This window comes from Psittacula echo (genome assembly GCF_963264785.1).
Source record: "Psittacula echo genome assembly, chromosome: 8".
NCBI classification, from domain to species: Eukaryota; Metazoa; Chordata; class Aves; order Psittaciformes; family Psittacidae; genus Psittacula; species Psittacula echo.
The window spans coordinates 15,350,926-15,371,787 of NC_137744.1; the positions used below are offsets into that span (position 1 = coordinate 15,350,926).

At 39.1% G+C, this 20,862-nt stretch overlaps 1 protein-coding gene across 2 annotated transcripts in view; it reads left to right on the forward strand.

Moving 5' to 3' along the window:
• The window catches only part of GRIA3 (glutamate ionotropic receptor AMPA type subunit 3), a gene marked incomplete at both ends in the record, with an annotated part of 145,998 nt that overhangs the window by 14,644 nt on the left and 110,492 nt on the right, over nt 1-20,862 (forward strand). The gene's annotated exons all lie outside the window — the stretch shown is intronic.

The window sequence follows — 20,862 nt, forward strand, 5'->3', positions numbered from 1 at the left end:
ATTAGTTATTCCCAGGGTAGGTTTACTCAGATCACTGGAGCTTTGTCTGAATCCAGTTTGACTTTGAAATGGTTACAAATCCTTGGGATCGTGTGAGTTCCCTGCAGAGCTGGAACTGCTGTAACACTGGAGGGATTACGGTGCTTTCGGAGGAGCCTGTATGTAAATACAGTAACTGGGTGAATGAAAAGCCAGCAGTGTAATTCTTCAGCATTAGGTTCTTGAAGCCTGCCGTGCCTTTTGCGCTGATATGAGACTTTGCAGCTCCCATTGATGAACCCCTAAAACAAATGGCTGAGATTAGTATTATTTATAGATAACCACAGAGATCATTCATTCCTCTCAAGCTGTTTATTTTTGTGCAGCCCAGTGAAACTGATGAAATTGCCAGTTGTCTGAAATGCTACTGCCAGTTGTTTGAATGAACGGTATTGATTACAGTTACAGGACCATTCATCTCATACTGGCACACATACAATACATGTATTATAAAAATGTTGTCTCTGTTGACAGCTGGGTTATGAAATGATACACTGAATTATATGTCCTTATAGGCAGTGTATACATAGACGTTTCTCAATCCTAATTCAGACGTATTAGAAGTTACTTGAAGGAATACAGAATGGAGTATCGGACTCTGAGGATTATTATAGTACCTTCGTTAGAAACAACCAGTCAACAAATTTATGTTGAAATCAGCTGACACAATGAAACCCCAATAGGTGCTAACTGGTCTAAATTATCTTCTGCTCTGATGGTGGCGAAAATTTTATTTTATTAAATGAGTAAAGGATTTCTTAGAAGGTGCAGATACAAAAGAGACCATTTTAATCTACACTGTTACCACAGTTTTGCTTTAAAAATCAAAGAAAACCTTGAGGCAAGCCCTGTTTGCAGTACATATGGTGCTAGTCTTCTGACTTTGTAGCAGATACCTTCATCTTTGACTTTTGTATTTAAAAAGATGCGGTGATGCAGCAATCATGTTCATCTACACTTACCCTGAAAAGTTTTCCATCCTTCATTCTGTTGTTACTTAATGGTGTGTATCCCAATTGCCTGGGTTGCTCCATCACATCAGTTTTTGCTGAGGGACTCACTGGAGGGAAGCTCAGCAGATGGCCCTTTGGCTGCAGCTTCTGTCCCTTCAGTGGAGCAATCTGTTGTTCTAACTCAAAATGGGTTAGAACAAGCCCCAAAAGTTGAAATAAAACCCCTCTTGTGTTTTAGAGGATGTGACCTTCCACTTGTGCGTTGCTGTGTGTTTGAAGGATTTGTATTCTGAAAAACTGTGATTGTTAAATAAAGATTAGAGAGATTTTAAGTACTGTGCTTGAAAATTTCCATTGTCATGCTCTGTAGTCACGAGTGATCAAAAATAGATTAAAATGGTCAAAGCATTTTTTTTTTAGAGTTTTACTAATGCTTACTTGGTTATATTTGAAATAGCACCACTGTCTCCAATAGCTGCTCCGGGATCAGACTTTCCCCCTGTTTACCTGAACTAATAGGTACATTGAACTTCAGCAGTACACAGTGGTGACAGATGTAACCATAGAATATATAGAACATATATTTGCAATTGTAGCAAATTTGTTAAGTAACTGCATTTAAGGTTTCATAAAACATGTAATTCCAGATCACAGCTGGAGTAGATTGATTTGCCATGCCTGATGGAAGTAGATCGGAGCAGATTTGTATCACGGTGATTCTTCAAATGACACCTAGCAGTTCTTTTGGGCAGTAGAGTGGGTAGAAATCTTAACAAATTTGTGTGGTTCAGTTGCCAAAGGTTCACATTCTCTTCAGTTTGTGTTACCTATGATAGCTTTCAAATGGAGTATTTTTTATCATAATTTTGGTTTCCCATGGCATAAACTCAATTTTCTGAATAGGAAAATATGTTTTTCTCTTGTTCTTTCTTCCTTTTTCTTTGTAGTGTGAGATTTTTATTTACCAATAAGTATTACATTTGTAACCGTGAAAAAGCTTCATTTGAGCATCTCTTGTCATTGGTTTCTCAGATCTTAGCAAGTCGCTTTTCCAGTTTCCTTCTGCTTGACACTTCTGCTTTCTGTTCCTTTGTATCGGCCTCTGCAATGAAGCTGTTGTAATACAACCACATTAACTTCATGGTAGTTTATTTTTGAATTCTTTCTCTAAAAATTGAATTTCCTGTTAGGAGATGGGCTATTTACATATTTACATGCTCATCCTCTATAAAAGTGGATGAGTTAGCAGAATAAATATCCTACACATTTATGGGAGAATAGACACCCCACCCCCATGCTGTCAGTGTAGAGGTGGATTCTGTTGGCAATTTGTGTGGTGCAGTGGTTGACAAGATACAGTAGCAAGGATAAAACATTAGCTGTCACACTTGGCAAAATTTAGGGTATCTTCAGCTGTGAATGGCTGTGCTTAATTGTTCTTGAAGGATCCCCTGCTGAAATGATACATCAGAGCCTCACAGGCTGAGCAGTTGTGAGGTCTGAACTTGCTCCTGCTTGCTCATGAACCAGGTATACTGTAAATGCAAACACTAGGCACTCCTGTTATCTCTAATTAAAGCATGGATGCAAGTTTGGCCATTCAGCTGCAGTATCAAGTTACTCAGAAGCTAACTTGGGAGGGGAAAAGTGGATATTTTTGCTTGGTACATATTCTCAGTACCTTTGCTTTTCTGGCTTCCTCTGCCAGATGGAGAAGCAGAAAAAAAAGATATGGAAAAGTGTGATGTTTTCTGCTGTTCACCTCAGAGTAAAGAGGAGAATTTTCTGGGAATTCTAAGGAAAAGTGGCTTTCCCGAAGCATTATTTTCTCGTTCTTCTCTGGAGCTGCTGTATGACTGATTCTGTCCTGCTTGTCTTTTAAAGATGTGAAATCAATTATGGCAATAAGGATTACATGTGGTGATTATCCAGATTCTTAAGAAAACAACAGCAGAGGTGGAAATAGGGGAGGGCAATATTGTCATTTGAGCTTGTATATGGCTTGTAGCTAAAAGTCTTTACATGTGATCTTCTTCAGTATTATGTGCACTTCTCCATAAAGGCATTAACAGCTTGTCCATTGCAAGAGTCAATGTGCCTGTGTGTAGTCTCCACCATGATCTTCCATTATAAGTCAGACAAATCTCTGCTTCTGGATTTATTTATTAGTTTGTCTTTCTAGGGAATGGCAACATGTGGGCTTGCTTAGCTTAAATAACTGGTTATTTTTCAGATCTAGTTGATCACAAGCCCAAGTTCTTCATCTGAACAATCTACTTGAATAGATGACCCTGGAAAGCTTTTTCTAATCTTAGGCAACAATATAACTATAACAGAAACCCTGATTTAGAGGAAAAAACCTTACCTTCTAAATCATGTTTCCTCTTATGGTTGATTTTCATTATTTTTAAGAAGTCTTGATTTTATTTTTTTTCCTTTCAGGGCAAACTTGTTTTTATTCTTTTCCACTACAATTGCGTCATGGATAAAATGCACATCTCCTGTTTGTGCAGGCAACCTCTGCTTACATCAAGGGCAACAATATAAAAATTATATGTACAGCAGCATCATTGTGTAATAGAACTGTAATCAGTAATGTTATTTAATAAGCTACATATCAATGCCATTGCCTTGTTCCTGAGAAGAGTCTCACAAAGGTGAGTTAGATTTTATGGGGTGAGATGAATTTTTCACTTGCTCCCTGAGTCTCCCAAAACTGATATTCAGAAATAAATCTTTTAGGAGGAGAGTTTAATTATCTTGCATTTCCCACATCATTGGCTCTAATTAACTGATTGTCCTTTGGATTCTCTCCCTCATTTGGGAAGTTTGAATGGATTCTGTATCTCCAATGGTTTTAGAAAGAGACTTCAGAATGCGGCTTTTCAGGAGACTACAGCTCTGTAGAATGTGATTAGTTTCTCTTACTGGCTTGACCCAGTGCGTTTATTGTGTTTAGCTGAAGTCATGGAAATCCCAGATACTTATTTACAATTGTTTGAACCATCCTTTTGGTAAGAGAAAATATTTTTATTGTGGCAGTTTGATAGTTTCTTTATATTCCCTAATACTATACTCCGTGTTACGTTTTTATTCAAAGTCAGTTGTGTTATAGCAGGCTATTTTTTGTTTGAGAATAGTTTTGGGGGCTGGGAGGGAGGAAGGAAAGGACCACATAAGTGAAGAGAAGCCACAGCTTAGAAAAGGATCCAGAGCCAAGGGAGTTAAATTACACTTCTTTCTAAGATGTGAAATTGCTTCTAGGGCACAACCTTGGTGTGTTTGCTGGTGCTGTTTTGAAAGATTTTCAATTACTGTATCATGAGCAGATTTTATGGAAGGGAAGTGTTCTTTCTGAAGAACAGAAATTAAATCATACTTGCTTCTTTTGGAACTAATGTGTAGTGTGTATCCATATATTCATGGCTGCTGAATTATCCTGCTTCTGTCAATCTCTCCTGTTCCTGTAGTTCCTCAACAAAATAAAAGGACAGATTCAGAGTATTTTATTTCCTCCAGAGTAAAAAGGAGGCTCCTGTCAGCTGGCCACCGTATGAATTTATGTATAACCGGAGAATTTTGATGGGTTGAAAGATTTTTATCAAACATAGATTAAAACAGAATAAAATCCAACGGTTCTGTGCTTAAAGAGACACTGAATTTATGGATTACATATACAGCATGTAAAATTGTCTTTCCTGCTGTCCTTACTCATAGCACCAACATGACTGTCATTGAAATGAACCAGAGGCAAAAAAAAACCATTTCTTCTTTTTTTCTTTTATTTTCTCAAGTAGCAGCGATTTCTGACTTGCTGCACTATCACATACCTGTGTTTGTTAGTCCCATCACTTTCTTCTTCATTTTTTAATACAGTAACAAGAAAGAAGTATGCTGTTAAATCCGTTAAAAAATTTGAGAGGGCTGAGCTGAGTGCGGCACCTGAAACTGCCTTGAAAATCATCTTTTGATACTGACTTTGTATCCAGCTGAGGATGGAACAAATACATTGAAGAGAATGAGAAAAAGAAGCTGGGATAACACAAATTTATTACTTGAACAAAGAAAAATACTCTTCCAATGTAGTAACTCAAATCCTGATCACTTTCTTTAATAGGATGGCTTCAATAAATTTTAATTTAGGACTAGTTTCACTAAGCTGTGGAAAAATGGAGAGCCAGGAAAGGGTTATTTTGTTTGTTTTAAAATTATTTTGATGGTTACAAAATAATCTGGGCACTTTCAGTTCATGGAGTTCGTAGTTTGGTTTCGTTTGATGTGGTTTCTGTAGGTCTCAAGACTTCTTGAAATATTGGACTGACTGTTCTTAGCTGAATCTAGTGACAGGCAAATTGCATTTGCATTTCAAGCATGTTTTTGCAGACTTTTCTTGGTTTAGTGGAAAACTGTAAAGGACAGTAGCTTGCCATATGTCCATACAGTAACTTCAAGGTTCATGGTTATGCTCCTAACCAGAAAGGGTGTTACAAGTACGTTAATCTAATGAGAAAGATCAGAAACAAATTGGAATATTGTTACATGTTTCACGTTTACTTACTGCAGATTCAACAGTGTGTTTAGCCCCAGAGGCAAAGAATGGCATAACAGAAGGACTTGAATGCCTATATTTCTTTTATAGGTGATGTCTTTAGAACAGGAGGTAAGAAATACTGGCTGGACTTCTTTGCAAAGCTTGAAAGAGCTGATGAATTTATCAGTCCTTTTTATGCAGTTCTACTGGAGGATTTAAATCTTCATGTCTTCAACTTATTAAATTATTATGAGAAAGTCATTCTATTGTTATCAAATTCATTTTTCTTATGCAAGTTTCTCTGCTATTTTTGTTATAGCAAAGCATTGTCTCACTGATAACATTGCTGGGGAAAGGAGGGCTCGGACTGGCTCATGTAAATGGAAAATATACAGAGAAAATCAGAGTACAAGGAAGTCTTCTGTGCCTATAACTGACATTTCTTGGAAAATGAGGTCTCTTATACCTTCTATTATAGTCTGGAGAGACACTTCACTTAGTCCATTAATCTTGCTGGAAAGCTTTACTACCTGAGTTCACCAAATAAATCTATTCCAAGACCTACAAAATTTTCAAGTACCAAAAAAATAATCTGTTGATGGGCCATTTTGAAAAGTTTGACACCGTCAGGGAGTCTGTTTGAATATCAGAGTAGGAAAATTCAGTAACAATAGCCTAGCATTAGCTCTGTAGGATGGATTAGCTTAAACAAACACAAAGACACATTATCATAGTCCTTTCTTTTGTCTGCTGTTTTGATGGGCAGTATAGAATTATGTAAGATATATATGTGTGTGTAGTGAGAGAGAGTGAGTTCCTGGCTTGGAACTTAAGTTTGTGATGAGCTGCTTTTCGTCGAGTGATGTGAATGTGTCTCTTGATAACTGTTAACACTGGTTTTAACAAAAGAAAAATATTTATTTTAAATTTAAACTGAAATTGGCAATGATATTTGCAAGTTAAAATTCATAGTAATTGATCTATAAAACCTGAAATATATTGTGAATTAATTTAAAAGAAATTAGTAAAGCAGAAACTTAATAACCTTGTATTTGGTAGGACAAGGGTACATTTAAAGTGAAGCGTTACTTACAGTCTCTAACGGGAGTCACATACCAGTTTCTATTCTGTTGTGCATAGCAAGCTGATTTTTTTTATTTTAAGCTAACCTAAAAGAGAGCTGAAAAATTAATCGAGTTCATTGGGTTCATGGAACAGTTCCTCCTATGGTTATGCCTGTGCCTGCTGTAAATAAAGGCTTCCCTGTCTACCTACAGAGCCTAGTCGTGTTGTCCAGAACTGTCAGTGTTTCTTTCCAGTTTGTAAGCTCTCGGTAAGATCCTTCCTAACCTTAGTCCAGTTTTGTTCAGTGGTTGACCTCTGGCAGTGCTGCAAACAAGGGATAACTAGCAGTTGGGACAGGAATTCAGGGTGATGATGCTCTTCTGGAAAGAGCTCATCTTGCAGCTTACTGCAGAGCTAGAGCAATGGTACAGCCATGTGAGAACATTCCTTAAGACAGAGAAATTTATTGCCACCTGTCATCTAAACTGCTACAGTTAAGCTGTTCAATGCTGGTAGATTGGCTTTAGGGACTACTGTCATAGGGATGCACAATGCCATTTTGAGGCTGTTTTCCCCAGCTTCGTACTGATCTGGGTACTGCACAGTTGTGAGATTCATCTGCTTGTTGCTTGGGTGAACAATACCCCCTAAATAGGCTAATTCAGTATGATATGTCAAGGACTGGTTGAGAGCTCTGGAAAATTCACTGAAGTGACTTACTAAAGGAAGGATCCACAGTGCACTGCTATCCTGGGTTCAGCAGTAGCAGTCATTTTTCTCCTTCTTAGTAGCTGGTGCAGTGCTGTGTTTTTGACTTTCAGCCTGAGAACAGCACTGATAACACTGATGTTTTTAGTTGTTGCTCAGTAATGTTTACTCTGGCCAAGGACTTTCTGAGTCTCATGCTCTGCCAGGAAGGAGGGGAAGCCCAGAGGAAGCAGAGACAGGACACCTGACCCAAACTAACCAAAGAGGTATTCCATACCACAGCACATCATGCCCAGTATATAAACTGGGGGCAGTTAACCCAGAAGGGGTAGATCACTGCCAGGGTTGGGCTGGGTATCGGTCGGCTGGTGGTGAGCGGTTGTATTCTCTTCCCTTGTTATTTCCCTTATCATTATTATTACTGGTGGTAGCAGTAGTGGTTTGTGTTACACCTTAGTTACTGGACTGTTCTTATCTCAACTCATGGGAGTTACATTCTTCCGATTCTCTTCCCCATCCCTCCGGGAGCAGGGGGGAGGAAAGGAGGGGAGTGAGTGAGCGGCTGTGTGGTTCTGAGTTACTGGCTGGGCTTAAACCACAACAATTGCTCTTTAGAAATCCATACCTATTTTCTGCTGTAATAATTAGAAGTTTTGTTCCCACGACCAGAAAAGACTTGTGTTGCGCTGCTTCTGTTCTTTTGGACTTACCCCTGCCCTGACTTTCTTCTTCCACCTGAGTTTACAGAGTATTTTTGCAGGATGCTTGGAATTTGTTGTTGTATATAAACAAGGTGTTAGCAGCTTTAGTGATTCTTGTGAAAAGCTGGAGAGGAGAATTGTTTAGATGCTTATAATAAATGCTACTATTACAGTGAGATTTGGATTAAGGATGCTAATGCATCTGTGAGGATGGAGCATGTCCATGAACCAAGAGGCTAAGAAATGAGTTGGAAGCTAGGCTTGATAGAGATGATTAAAGAGTAGGTTGAAAAATTAGTTATTTCAGTACCAACAATGTTGCTTTTTTAAATAAGTGTATTTACAGGCAGAGAGCCGTTATGTAAAAACAGGCGTATGTTTGAAATACAGTGCAAATTATTAAATCCAATCTAGAAACTCAGAATGTGAAAATACTACGAAGTCTGCAGTGAGAAGACTGGTTAACTGTACATATGAAACAAGAAAAGTTCATGACATCACTGATATTAATCTTTGTGAGTTTTTGATACCCATCATTGCAATCTGACCTGTCAAATTCCACTTTTTTGATCAAAAGAAATGCCAGTGACTTCAGATGGTTTTGGCAGTAAAGATTAAAAAAAAGGGGGGGAGGGGCAATGAACCTGCTTTTGCACATAAAACCTAATTTCCTTGAGTCACTTTAGGCTTTTCAAGGGGCATCAAGAATGAAGGCTTAGGAGACTCTTGGGTAGAAGGATGTGGATGCAAAGCAGGGATTGTAGCTCACTGATTATAAGCTATGGTGTGAATAGTGTGTGTAGCTTGGTAACTTTGGCAAATCTCAGAATATTATCAGAGGAAAGCTAATGTTTGTTAACCATGTTTCCAATACAGAGGAGCTGTAATGGAGATAACATAATGCAGAATTTGTTAAAAATATCATGGTTCCGCATTCATTGTGTTTATGCATTATTGTGTTTATGTTTGGAACCACAAACATGGTGAGATCACAGCAATATTCTCTGGCATGGATGGTGGTTATGAATAAAAACTTCTAACTCATAGGAGTGGAAGTTGTGGAACTCTTCGCATTTTATGTTAACTGTACTAGCAAGTTTGAGGGAGAAAGGGGAGAAAGAGCTGTTCTTTGAAGTTATTGATTTGCAGGTGATTTCCCTCTTGGAGAGAATTTAGTAGACATTAGTAGAGAAGAGACTAGGGAAGTGTAGAAGTGCCGTGGTGTAAATAAGTCAGCTGGATACCCCTAGTACAGCTAGATGTTAATGCATCCTTTCCTTCTAGAGGGAAACTCTTGGTATTGTGACCCTCAGCTCTGATTCAGTGTCTTGAGCACATACTTCAGTCGGTTCATGAAAACACCTAAGCATCTGCTAAAATTTGTGCACACAGGTTTGGGATTGAGGGCATCAGTAAAACCTCGCTGGTGTCAGTGAAGCAATTCTGTGCATGCCGAATAAGGTTGACCAAGCTGCGGTTCTTCAGGTGTGTGCCATTCTAGAGAAATTCAAGTGCTGCCCCACACTGCCACTGTCTTATAACATGCTAGGTTTCTGAGGACGAGTTCTCGGACATCTTGAGTAGAACCAAAGGGTTCTTGGTTCTTGTATGAGGCATTTAGCTTTTTCTCTGTGAGGACAAGATGTGGGAAGAGTCCCACCTCTCTGTCACCATCACATGTACCCCTGCAGGCCACAGCCTCATGCTGATGATTAATGAGATTGTTCTCTGCTTATGAACGTAGCAAGGTCTCTGAAGCACAGAAAAGCAATGGATTTGCACCAGGTTAGCATTCTACTATACAGCTGGCTGAGAGCAGACTTTGAACCAGTATTTAAAGCTGTAACAACCTGTCCAAACCCTCTGAGATTAACAAATAATTTCAGACTTAGGCCTGTCTCATTTGGCTGCCCCCTCCTCTGAAAGGGCAGCAGTCAGTTAAGAATTAACATGTAGTAATATGACTTTTCTTTCACAATCAGGCTCTTGCTATACCATTTCCATCAGTTTTGGCTTCCACATTATTCAGCTGCGCACCAGACAACTCTTTTGTTATGTGCCAATTAACCCAGCTTGATAAATAGTGATTATGCATAATTTGTACAGAATAATATTCTCGTTGTTCCCTGTAAATAAGACACTGGCTTAGCTGAGGGTACTGGTCTGTGAATTACTGTCAGATGTGATCATGAAGGTCCAGGAGGCTGGTAGCAAGAAGGATTCTTTGGACTGTGAGACAGATAAAAATGGCATCAAGAATAAAACTAAATGGGAGGTTGCTTTTTTTTTTTTTTTTTTGAGGAGGGAGTTGGGATTTTGGTTTTGTGGTTCTGCAGTTTGGACTTGTACTGAATAGACCTCTTGGATCCAGTCCAGCTGCCGCTGAAGCCCATGGGAGCTTCTCCAGTGACATTGGTGGGTGCTTTATTGGACCCCTAAGGAGCATCTTCGAATGATCTCCTTGGCTGCTGAAGCCAGGTTTTCACAACCGTTCTGTTTCCTCTCCTGTGTTAACTGACCTGAAGTGTCTTAGACTGGTAAGGTAACAGCAGTGGGACATGAGGAGTGGGCGAGAATTGCACAGCACCATGAATCTTGAGTAAACAGGGGGAGGAGATATAGAAATGTGAAATCCAGTCCACTGGTCTGAGATGTACTCGCAATGACAGTACTTGCTGGAATGCTATTGCAGAGCCTTCAGGAAAGTGTTGGGGACTGTTGCTTTGGGTGAACTGAGCTGTCTGTTAGCCAGCACCATGCTCTGCATACATAGAGCCAACTGGAAAGCCTCCAGAGCTGGAGGCTGCTTGCACAGCTGCTGTTTTGGCGATTGCATACCCTTTCTCCTTGGACAACCTTAATCTTGGCCTTTACCTCATGGTAAATTTTACCCAGTTCAGTGATTCCAGGTATGTTTGCTGGTTTTGCCTCTTCTTTCTCATCCTCTGTAATATATCCCCACAGGCCTATAAATGGCACCACCTCAGCAGACTCAGCTCATCTTTCATCACACTGCCAGCGCCCTGTTTTGATTTATTGCCTTTCACCACAGTAGCCCAGAATGAAGTCAACTTCTGAAATCACTTAGGGACGGATCTGCTTAACAAGCACACATTTAATAATATGCCTCTGCCTTTTTACTTCCACCATACTGGGATGTTCCAACGAAATAAGAAATCCCTTCAGAGTATGGGAGTGCTGGAGACAGCTGCTGCTGATTTGCAGCTCTGAGGCTCAGCATTGCCTTTAACTGCTGCGCTTTGATTCAGCCCTGCGATCTGCCTAACATCCTCATCTGTAGAATGCTGCTGTTTCCTCATGGGTGTGACTTAGTTACTTCATACCACAAAGCGCTTGCTTTTCTCTTAGCCCATTGTTTAAACTATTGACGAAATACATGAGATGGAATGAATGTCTCTGAAGGTGATAACAATAGTTACTTGGATACTCCCTGGTCTACCGTATCTTGTTGAATTCACATTAAAAAACTTTTTTGGCCATGTCTTTTTGTTCCAAGGCAGAGTACTTACTGGCTTGTGGAACTCTTACTAGTTTGAGTTTATTAGTTTGAGTAGAATTATAGAAACATTCATGATTTTATGTTAAACTGTTAAATGTTACTATGTGTTTATTATAATATGAATATTATTTCATATTATAGTCTATGAATATATAGTATTATAGTATATTGGCTGCCTGTAAGTAAATGGCTGCTAAATTTCATTGTGTGTTATAAGTGAATAACTTTTGAAAGAATAGGGGTTTTCATACTTTTCCTCTGGCCAACATGTTTAGAAAAGTGCTTCAGAAAATAAGATACAGTTACAATCCAAAGTGATCACAGCATGCTGCCATAACATAGCAGATGAAAATGAGAAGCATTTCAAATGGTACAACAGATGGAAACAAGTTATTTAACTCAAGCGTGTGTTACATATTTGAATTACATGCATACTCTCCATGTTTCTGCAGAGAAATGAAACAGGAAAGTCATGAAAACAGGAGTTGGAGTCTCGAATGTGAACACAAATGATCATTGTTTTCTGTGAATATATTTAGACTCTCCTGGGGAGAACTTTGCCAGGTCCTGTGGCTCCCTCACACAGCTGTTAGCTCCTCTTCCATGCTTCAAGGAGAAGGGAGTGTAATGTATATAGGATAGACTAAGCCTTTTCTCAAAGGGCAAAAGCCTTACATCCACATGTTTAGTCTGTACTGCTCCCTAAACTTGAGGCCAGTGCTTGAACTTTTAACCATCCAGGATCATGGAGCTGCCCATCAGGAGCAGAGCGTTGACTTTGCACACTGCTGTTGCTGGCAAGGCATTGATTATCCAGGAGAAACTGAGCAGAAGCATTTCTTCATCAAAGCACAGAGGCAGAGACCGATGCCTTTCCATTTCTCTCCAGCAGCGAGTTTAACCGTCTATGAAGAGAAGCCTCTTGCTGTACCTCCTACATGATCCTTTGGTGTCAGGATCAGCGTAGGCAGTAAGCGGAAGAGCTCAAAAGTAACACAAATCCACAGCATTTAAATCTGAGTTCTGCAGCAGTGCTACATACTTCTTTCTGAGAGCTTTTTGTTTTAAACTGTGTGGTATGTATCTTCCTTTTAAAAGGAGTTCTCCCTTGTGAGCTGTTGTGGGGGTGGTGGGATCGGGATGGAAAGTGGTCTGTTGTGAGTAGAAAATCGTGGCTTGCCAGGATGGGTTGAAAATAGAAAATTTGGCTATAATTTGTGGTGCCTGATCTGAGAACTTGAGCTCCATCTTGTAAAGACACAAGCAAGATGATGTAGTATTCTGATCAGCAAATACTTAAATATAGTCCTCAAATATCATATTTTTTAAATCATCCTCAAAAAAGTTATTTTTTATAGCATGTACAATGCCTCCTCTTGCCTTTAATCCATTTTAAGCTTTAAACCCTTATTTTGCTTCCCTCAAACTCCAATAGATTATTCTTCAAATTGAGCCATGATAACCTGATTCATAGCCTTCCAAAAGAAATAAATCCATGGTGTTTTATAAAATCAGTGTGTAATAGTGATCCCAGTTAAACAAAATCTGTTTATAATTTGAACTACTGATAGGAGGCTGTCACTTTCCCTGGAAACTGGATGGATTGACTCCTGGTTTCTTCCGTTATCAGAAATGAGTTGTACATACAGAGATTCTGAATGACAAGTGATTATTTAATTAATGAAAAGTAAAGCATTGCATTATAATATGGTAGGTTTGCAGGACCAGATACTCCACTTGTGCTCAAGTTTCGTCGGGGTTCTACAGTTTTTTTATTTTTCTAGCTTTGTGGCCAATAGCCTGAAGACAGCGGTAGCTCAGGCTATGTAATCTTAGGTTTGGAAGCAGCTTGGGAACTTGTCCTGGGTTCAGCAGCAGCAGTCAGTTTTTCTTCTTCTTAGTAGCTGGTGCAGCGCTGTGGTTTTGACCTTCTCCCTGGGAAAAATATTGATAAAGCTGATGTTTTCAGTTGTGGGTCAGAATGTTTATCCTGACCAAGGACTTTGTGAGTCTCATGCTCTGCCAGGGAGGAGGAGGGGCTGGGAGGAAGCAGGGACAGGACACCTGACCCAAACTAGCCAAAGAGGTATTCCATACCACAGCACGTCATGCCCAGGGTGTAGAACTGAGAGTTGCCAGAAGGGCTCGATCACTGCGGGGTGGGGGCGAGGTACCAGTTGGTGAGCGGTTGTATTCTCTTCCTTGTTATTTCCTTTATCATTATTACTATTAGTGGTAGCAGTAGTGATTTCTGTTATACCTTAGTTATTAAACTGTTCTTATCTCAACCCATGGGAGCTGTATTCTTTTGATTCTCCTCCCCGTCCTTCCAGAAGCGGAGGGAAGAAAGGTGGCGAGGGGGAAGTGGACTGCGTGGTTCTGATTTATGGCCTGGGCTTAAACCACGACAGAACTAAACGGTAAGCGAGTAGATAATAGTAGCAGAAGTAAAATAGCCTATTCCAAGCTACTCGGGCCACCTGCAATATGTTCTCTGACCTTTCAGAAAGCTAAGCACAGCTTTCTTGGGACAATCAAGGTTGTGTTCAGCCTAACTTTCTGTCTGTCTTAGAGTTTGGTGCTGAAGGATGTCCTTGTGATTAACATTTTCAATGTATTAGCTAGGGGTTTTTTAAATATCAAAGCTTTTATTTGCCTACAGATCAAATTGGCAGTTTGGGGACAGAGAGGTTTTGATCCTGGTTTACCTTATATCTGAGTGTATGCTAATGGATAACGTACATCCAACCTGAATGAACTTCAGCTACCTTTCTCTGAATGCTTTCTGAAACTGTGCCTTGGTCAGCCTTTCTGCCAGGAAGGATCTGACTTCAGATATACACTTCTTTCTTGTGAGCTGTCATTGCAGCTTTTGACAGGCATCTATTGGTATTATGGCGTGCATGAAACTTGGTGCCGCTGGTGTCCCTACTAGCACCGTTACAACCTACGTGACCTGGTTTTATTGTTGCAAGCTGGCATTTTTCATACGCTCATAAAAATCACACAAATGTTTCAGTGTGAAGAGAAGATCCAGCACGCAGCAAATTCATGTACATTGTTAGGGTTTTATTGAACTGTAGTAGTATATATAAAGGCCAAAATGTGTAAAGTTTAATGAGTTGAGTCATGTATGTCATAAATAATTTGGCATACTGAGGAAACCAAGGTTGTAGTAATGCCTTTGTACAGCACCCAGGAGCTGTAGTTGTGATCGGGGTTCAAAAGTCGTTCTGAAAAATGAGTAAGAAATAAAGATTTATTTAATAATGGAGTTGTGATAAGGTTACAAAGTTCATCTTGAATGGGATCTTGACCAGAGAATGTTTGGGATGCTTGTTGTTGTTTTGGATTGCTTTCCAGTAAATGGTTTGTAAATTATGAGTAGATTAATCCTTATGCATTTCATTTGCAATTTAGTAATATACCCTCCCAATGCCTGAATTTACTGGTTTTGTTCTTTCGGCTCTTCTAAAAAGAAATGTATACGGAAGGAAGTGTGCATGTTTGAAGAAGGCACTAGCTAGAACAAAGCAGGCAGAATAGTTGTTAATAAAGAGAACTAGATAAAACATACTTCAGTTATTTCACTGAGAATACTGTTGCCATAAATAAACAAGAGTAAATCATAATTTTGTTCTGCACTCTCCTGTGAGGTTTTGGGTTGGGTTTTTTGGTTTGGTTTGGGGGCTTTTTTTAGGTTTGTAAGAGCATGTCTTTTTTTAGGTGGAATGAGAAATTATCTTATAGCAAATATCTCAGGAGGATTTGTATCTTGTTCCAAGTTGTGACTTCCTTGGTTCCTTCCCATCCCCAACAATATTTACTATTAACTATTTCAGAAATGGGTGTTTTCAGAAATGCTTTGTTGTTTTCTCAGCTGAATTTTAAACAACTCAGTGGAGTATTTTCTTCTTGGCAGAATTCAGTGTCTTAAAAATTTAAATGAAAAAGCTAGTTTTATTTGCTATAGGTAAATGCAGTTACTTCTTTTTTAGTTTTTAATATCATGAGTTTGTCTTTAAAGGAAGCTCTCAAGTCTGATTGCTTGGAGCTCCCCAAAAGTACCTTATTCTATATTCAGGGGCACTGCTGTGCTGATCTCCTCAGAGCTCAAGGTAGAGAGAGTATGCCTTTTCATTCAGGGTATTAAAACGGAAGAGAAAGGAAACAGCAGAGGCATTGTCAGTCTCTCTGAGAACCTGTATGTTTCCTATATGAAGTGATGGTAATGATAACTCTTGCATTATTACAGCAAGGAAGTCATAGGATGGAGTCTTAGATAGAAAATAGCAATTGCTCTGAGATATGGTGCAGATTATTCCATTATAAAGTACTCCCATTAGTCTGTTGGCAGAGGCTGGAGTGAGAATTGTCTGGAATCCAAGACAATTGGCAGAAGAAAGTGGAGGGAATAAAATTTCACAGCTGAGGGAAACACAGAACATGAAAGTGAGGAACTGATATGAGCAATGTGCAATAATGCCAGCTGTGATTGTGCTCCTAAGGTGCCTTTCATTCCAAAGAGCCATGTGGTTATCAGTAAGGCAGGCCTCACAGTGCCCCTTTGACATGGGTTAATTTTGTCAGGCTTACTTTATGAGAAATTGATATGAACAAAGGGGAAATTACTTGTCTATACAAACAGTAATGAAGAAGGAATAGTGTTTGAGGTATTGCAGCCTCCAACCCCTGATTCCAAACCTACAAGGCTGCTGTACCCCTGAGCAGAAGCGCACTGTGTGGCACACTTGGGGGCATCTTGCCAACTTTTGCAAGTCACTTGTTATGATATCATCTGGTGGAAATAGTGTGTTAAGATCCACCCATTAACAAATTTCTTTTGTTGGCTTTATACATCTTTTCTTCAAACAAGCAAAATCCAAAACTGCTTGGAAATGTTCCTAGTAATGCTCCAGTTGTTTATACTAAAAACTGGAAGTAAAAAGAAAAAAAGGAAAAGGGTGTCAGGGAAGTTTTAACTTTAGCTTCCAGGCAATAGACACTAAAAATGTCAGAGCCTATACAACCTTACTGTGTCAGGAATAGTCACAGTCACTAAAAGGTAGAAGAACTAAATACCATTAGAAAGCAAAACTTAATTTTTAAAAAGACACAATAACTTGTGTGAAATGGGGCATCTTTTGAGATTCTAGCCTGGAGCCTGAGTGAAAAAATATCACATCTGGTTATCTGAGCAGGTTTCTGTGGTGGGTCTGATTTGACTGGGGAGAGGATGGAACTGCTAGCAAAACAGGAGGCTGTGTTCATTGAGTTACACTGGTGTTTAGGATGGCTCAGAAACCAAGATCTTTTCTTCTTTCTGAAGTAAATTCTGCTCCCTGCTGTGATCACTGACTCTGAGCGTCATTTTCCTTCCTTGACATGAAACACCAGTCTGTCGTGACCTGAAAGATCCTTGTCTTCTCTTGACATGCTTGAGAATTCACAGGCTTCTGTCATACCATCCCTTCCTCTCCTGAAAATGATGGCATGTGGCAGCTGCCTTACTCTGAGAACAAGCCCAGTGTTCAGTCTCCATTAATAAATACTCACCTTGCACCTAATGCTAAAATAACAGCTTATCGCGATCCCCTGTTATATTACTGCTGCTCTGTACCTTGTTTGTGGAGGCTGCAACTTTTACACATCAGGTTATAAAGCAACCTGCCTATGTGCTGTCCTTGGAAACAGATGCACATCCATGGTATTAATATCTATAATTAAGAGCAGTTTCATAAAGGCAAAAAAACCTTCCTTTTTTTTTGTTGTTTTTTTTTTTTGAGGAATGAGTTGCATCAAGATTTGTCCAAATCACTTCTTTAGCAGCCAAAGTGTGTGTTTGACCATCTGCATTGTTCAAATAGGGAAAAACAAACACAAATCAACTGTGATTAATTAAGGAAAAATACCAAAATTCTTACTCAAACATGAGGATTGATGTGATTGTCAATAGAAAGTAGTTTGTAAAAAAGAGCTTAAAGGTGGGGTTTAGTTAGCCTGTTTTAAATTTTGATTATGGCTTAGTGATGCTAGAGCAATAATACCGTTAAAATCACTGTAATTACATGTTTGGGTTTTGGCAAATAGGTAACAATATGGCCATGCATTCATGGGTGTTCATTAAATTCATCTGGTCACACAGAAGATTAGGTCACAAACTAAACAAAAGACCTAACACTACAAAACTGTGAGCTCAAAAATGCAAATGAACATTGAGAACCAAAATAATTGGCCTTTTAATTTCTCCTTATCAAAACAAAAGTTTATCTTTTAAAAGGGCCAGTAAAGTAGAATTGGCACCCAACAGTGCATGCAGAATAGATAATCAAGGAGAAATAAGCAGAGGACTTTAAGGATTAAGAGTTTTCAAAACTAACAGAAGACAGTCTGGAAAAGAGTTAAATCTTGAAGATCTGCAGTGAATACGAATGTGAACAAGGGGAAATCAGACTGGACAGGGAGGTGTACTTGGTGGAAGACATTGTTGGTAAACCTTCAGGATTTTTAAGGAAAAAAAGGTTGCAAATATCAGAAAGGCCAAATCAGAAGCTCTCACCTGTGCTAGGATGCTGCATGTGAGCAGCAGCTCCGTGTTGGCTGTTAGGTATTGTCTGATAAAGGTCCTGCTTCTGGTCAGGTTGTTCACAGACTCTGACTGTTTGGTTTTGGTGTTTGGTTTGTTTGGGTTTGGTTTTCTGGGAGAAGGGGGGATTCACAAATTGAGAATGGACTCTGCATAAAAGAGCACAATCTGCAATGAAAATAGCTACAGCTTAATTCAGTATTTTAAAATAGCTAAGCAAGACAGAATTTTGTCTGAAGGACAAAGACCTTGCAGCATTTTTAAACTGTTGACCACGGTGCCTGGGTTCCGTATCTCTTGAGAACAAGGAAGAGCACGAACTGGAACAGTTCTCAGCAGGTTGTCAGCACAGCGTAGAGGAACAGGTCCATGCTGAAGCCAGCCACTGTTGCTTACCTTTAGTACTGCTCCTGTTCTCTCTGCTGACTCTATGGGACGTAGAACTCAGTCCTAATAAGACCTAATTTCCATTCTTCATTATAGTCCTACATGTACATAGCATGGTAGACTTTTTGAGGCCCCTTCTGGCTTTTTGTCAGATAATGTGTCCCTGTAAATCTGAGAGATTTCAGTGGAGTCACAGTTCAAAAGTATCCCTGAGCCTTATACCAATGAGAAATAGTGGGTGAACCCAGGATTGTTTGAAATACTTTGGGGTTTTAGGATCAGGAGGCATTTGAGAATATGTTTTGTTTGCATTGCAAGAAGGGTTGTTTCCTGGAATACTTGCTCTTCTTCTCTGCCGTACAGAATCTACACAAAAACCTAGTGAACTAGGCCATTAATAAATATGTAAGAGAAGCCTGATTTGTGAGGTACTAAGTGTACGTGAGGACATCCAGCTCTGCTGGCCCCACTTCAGTGAATATTCCCATGGAATTAGAGAGTTTACATGCCTTTGAAATGATTTGGAGACTGCCAGACTTTCTAATGTAGTCTTTATTTTTCCCTTTTTTTCACCTGTAAGTTAGTGCCTTTTTATTTGTTATTTCAGTGGATAATTTTTATGATAGCTTTTCTGCTTTATATCCTGCTGGTATGTAGTTTAACAAAATACCTTTTGAAATGGTGTATTTAATTCCTCAGTCATGCCGCTGGGAATAAATTCTTGCTGCATTATGATTTTTTTTATATCTTTTCTCTGCTGTGGTTGAGAACTTCCACAAACTTTTCTTTTGGAAATCACTACTTATTCCCTCTCTGTGCCTCATGTACATCTCTTCTGTCTACACCAGCTGTTATTTGCTGCTAGTATCCATGACTGGTCATATCCACTTACAGTGGCTTGAACACTTTCTTTAAGAAATTCCTTAATAGCATTTCTGGGTCTTGCATCTGGATCTCCAGGAAGAAATCACATTTTCACACCTGACAACCTATTTGAGATGTTGTCTATGAAGTTGTAGATGAGCTGATATTGTGGAGAATCCTATTTAAAATTAATAGGCTTTAGTGATTCTGAATGGTAGCATTTATGGTAGGGAATGTTTCACGATGGTGCTTTCAGAAGTAACAATGCTGTATATTTCTGCATAAAAGTCATGTCTTCTTTACTGGTAATTACTTCCCCTTGCTGTTTGCAAAGTTAAATATGCAGTGTTTTGGCAAAAGTGGTTAATGGGGCTGGTTGAAAATTGTTAAATCCAGTTCTTGACAAGTGAAATTGTAATGCTGAATGGACAATTTTCTGGGAAACTTATTTTCATTACAAAGGGGGCTTGCTCATCTCAGTCCAGAAATGTTTTGATTCAGAAGTGCTGCTATGCTGTAGTATATATCAGTTGTACAATCTCTATTGGACAACTAGACCAGAGCCCCAGCATCTCACATATCAGTCTCCCTCACTATCCCTGATACAGTCTCCATCCGTGGAAAGAACCCACGATCTTAAGAAATTTGCTCTGTTTCTGCAGAGTTAAACAACAAAGAAACGCTTTTCCCTGCAACTCCCATGAACTAGACCATGTTTATAAATTGAAATACTTACATTTTTGTCCAAAATGGTCATTGTTCCATCTCTATAAAGTACAGAAAATGAAATGTTTCCCCAGATAAGTACATGTGAAACAAAATAGCTTGACAGCATTTTATTATTTTCTAGTACCGGATGAGTTCCTCAGAACACCAGAGTGGTTAATGACTAAAAACCTCCATGTTAAGGGATATCAATTTTCATCCCATGAAGCAACAATACGTGTTCCTCGTTTGTGTTTAGAGCTCATTAATGAGCCATGCATTTTCCAAATTGCTTCTGAAAGATTTTAACACTCAGTTAAGAAGCCACCACAATTTCTCGCTGAAAAAGACCATACAGAGGTTTCATACAGAGATTTCAGAGTTGTCAACTATAAAGGAATAAACAATGCAGATTTCTTTGAGTAAGATCTGAATCAAGTTGGGATAGCAGGGAAAGCTACACCTTAACATCTTGACTTTTAGGCAGACCCAGCATTTGTTACATAGCTATGAAAAGAGTTCTCAAGATGCTGCTCAAGGGAGGGAGGGTATTTTATGGACAAGCAATGTAATCCTGTGTTCTAAACAATATGGATAGCTTAGTGGATTATAACAGTATAGCAGGACAAATTGCAATCAAAAATGTGCTCAGACCAGCTTAATTGTGACAAAGTTGGTAAAACTCACACTACAATGAAATTAGTATATGTTATCTCATGAATTCGTTCCATCTGCTGCATGATGCAGAATAATTTCAGGATTTCTTAGACAGTTTACTTCAAATATACTTCAAAAGGTTTTTT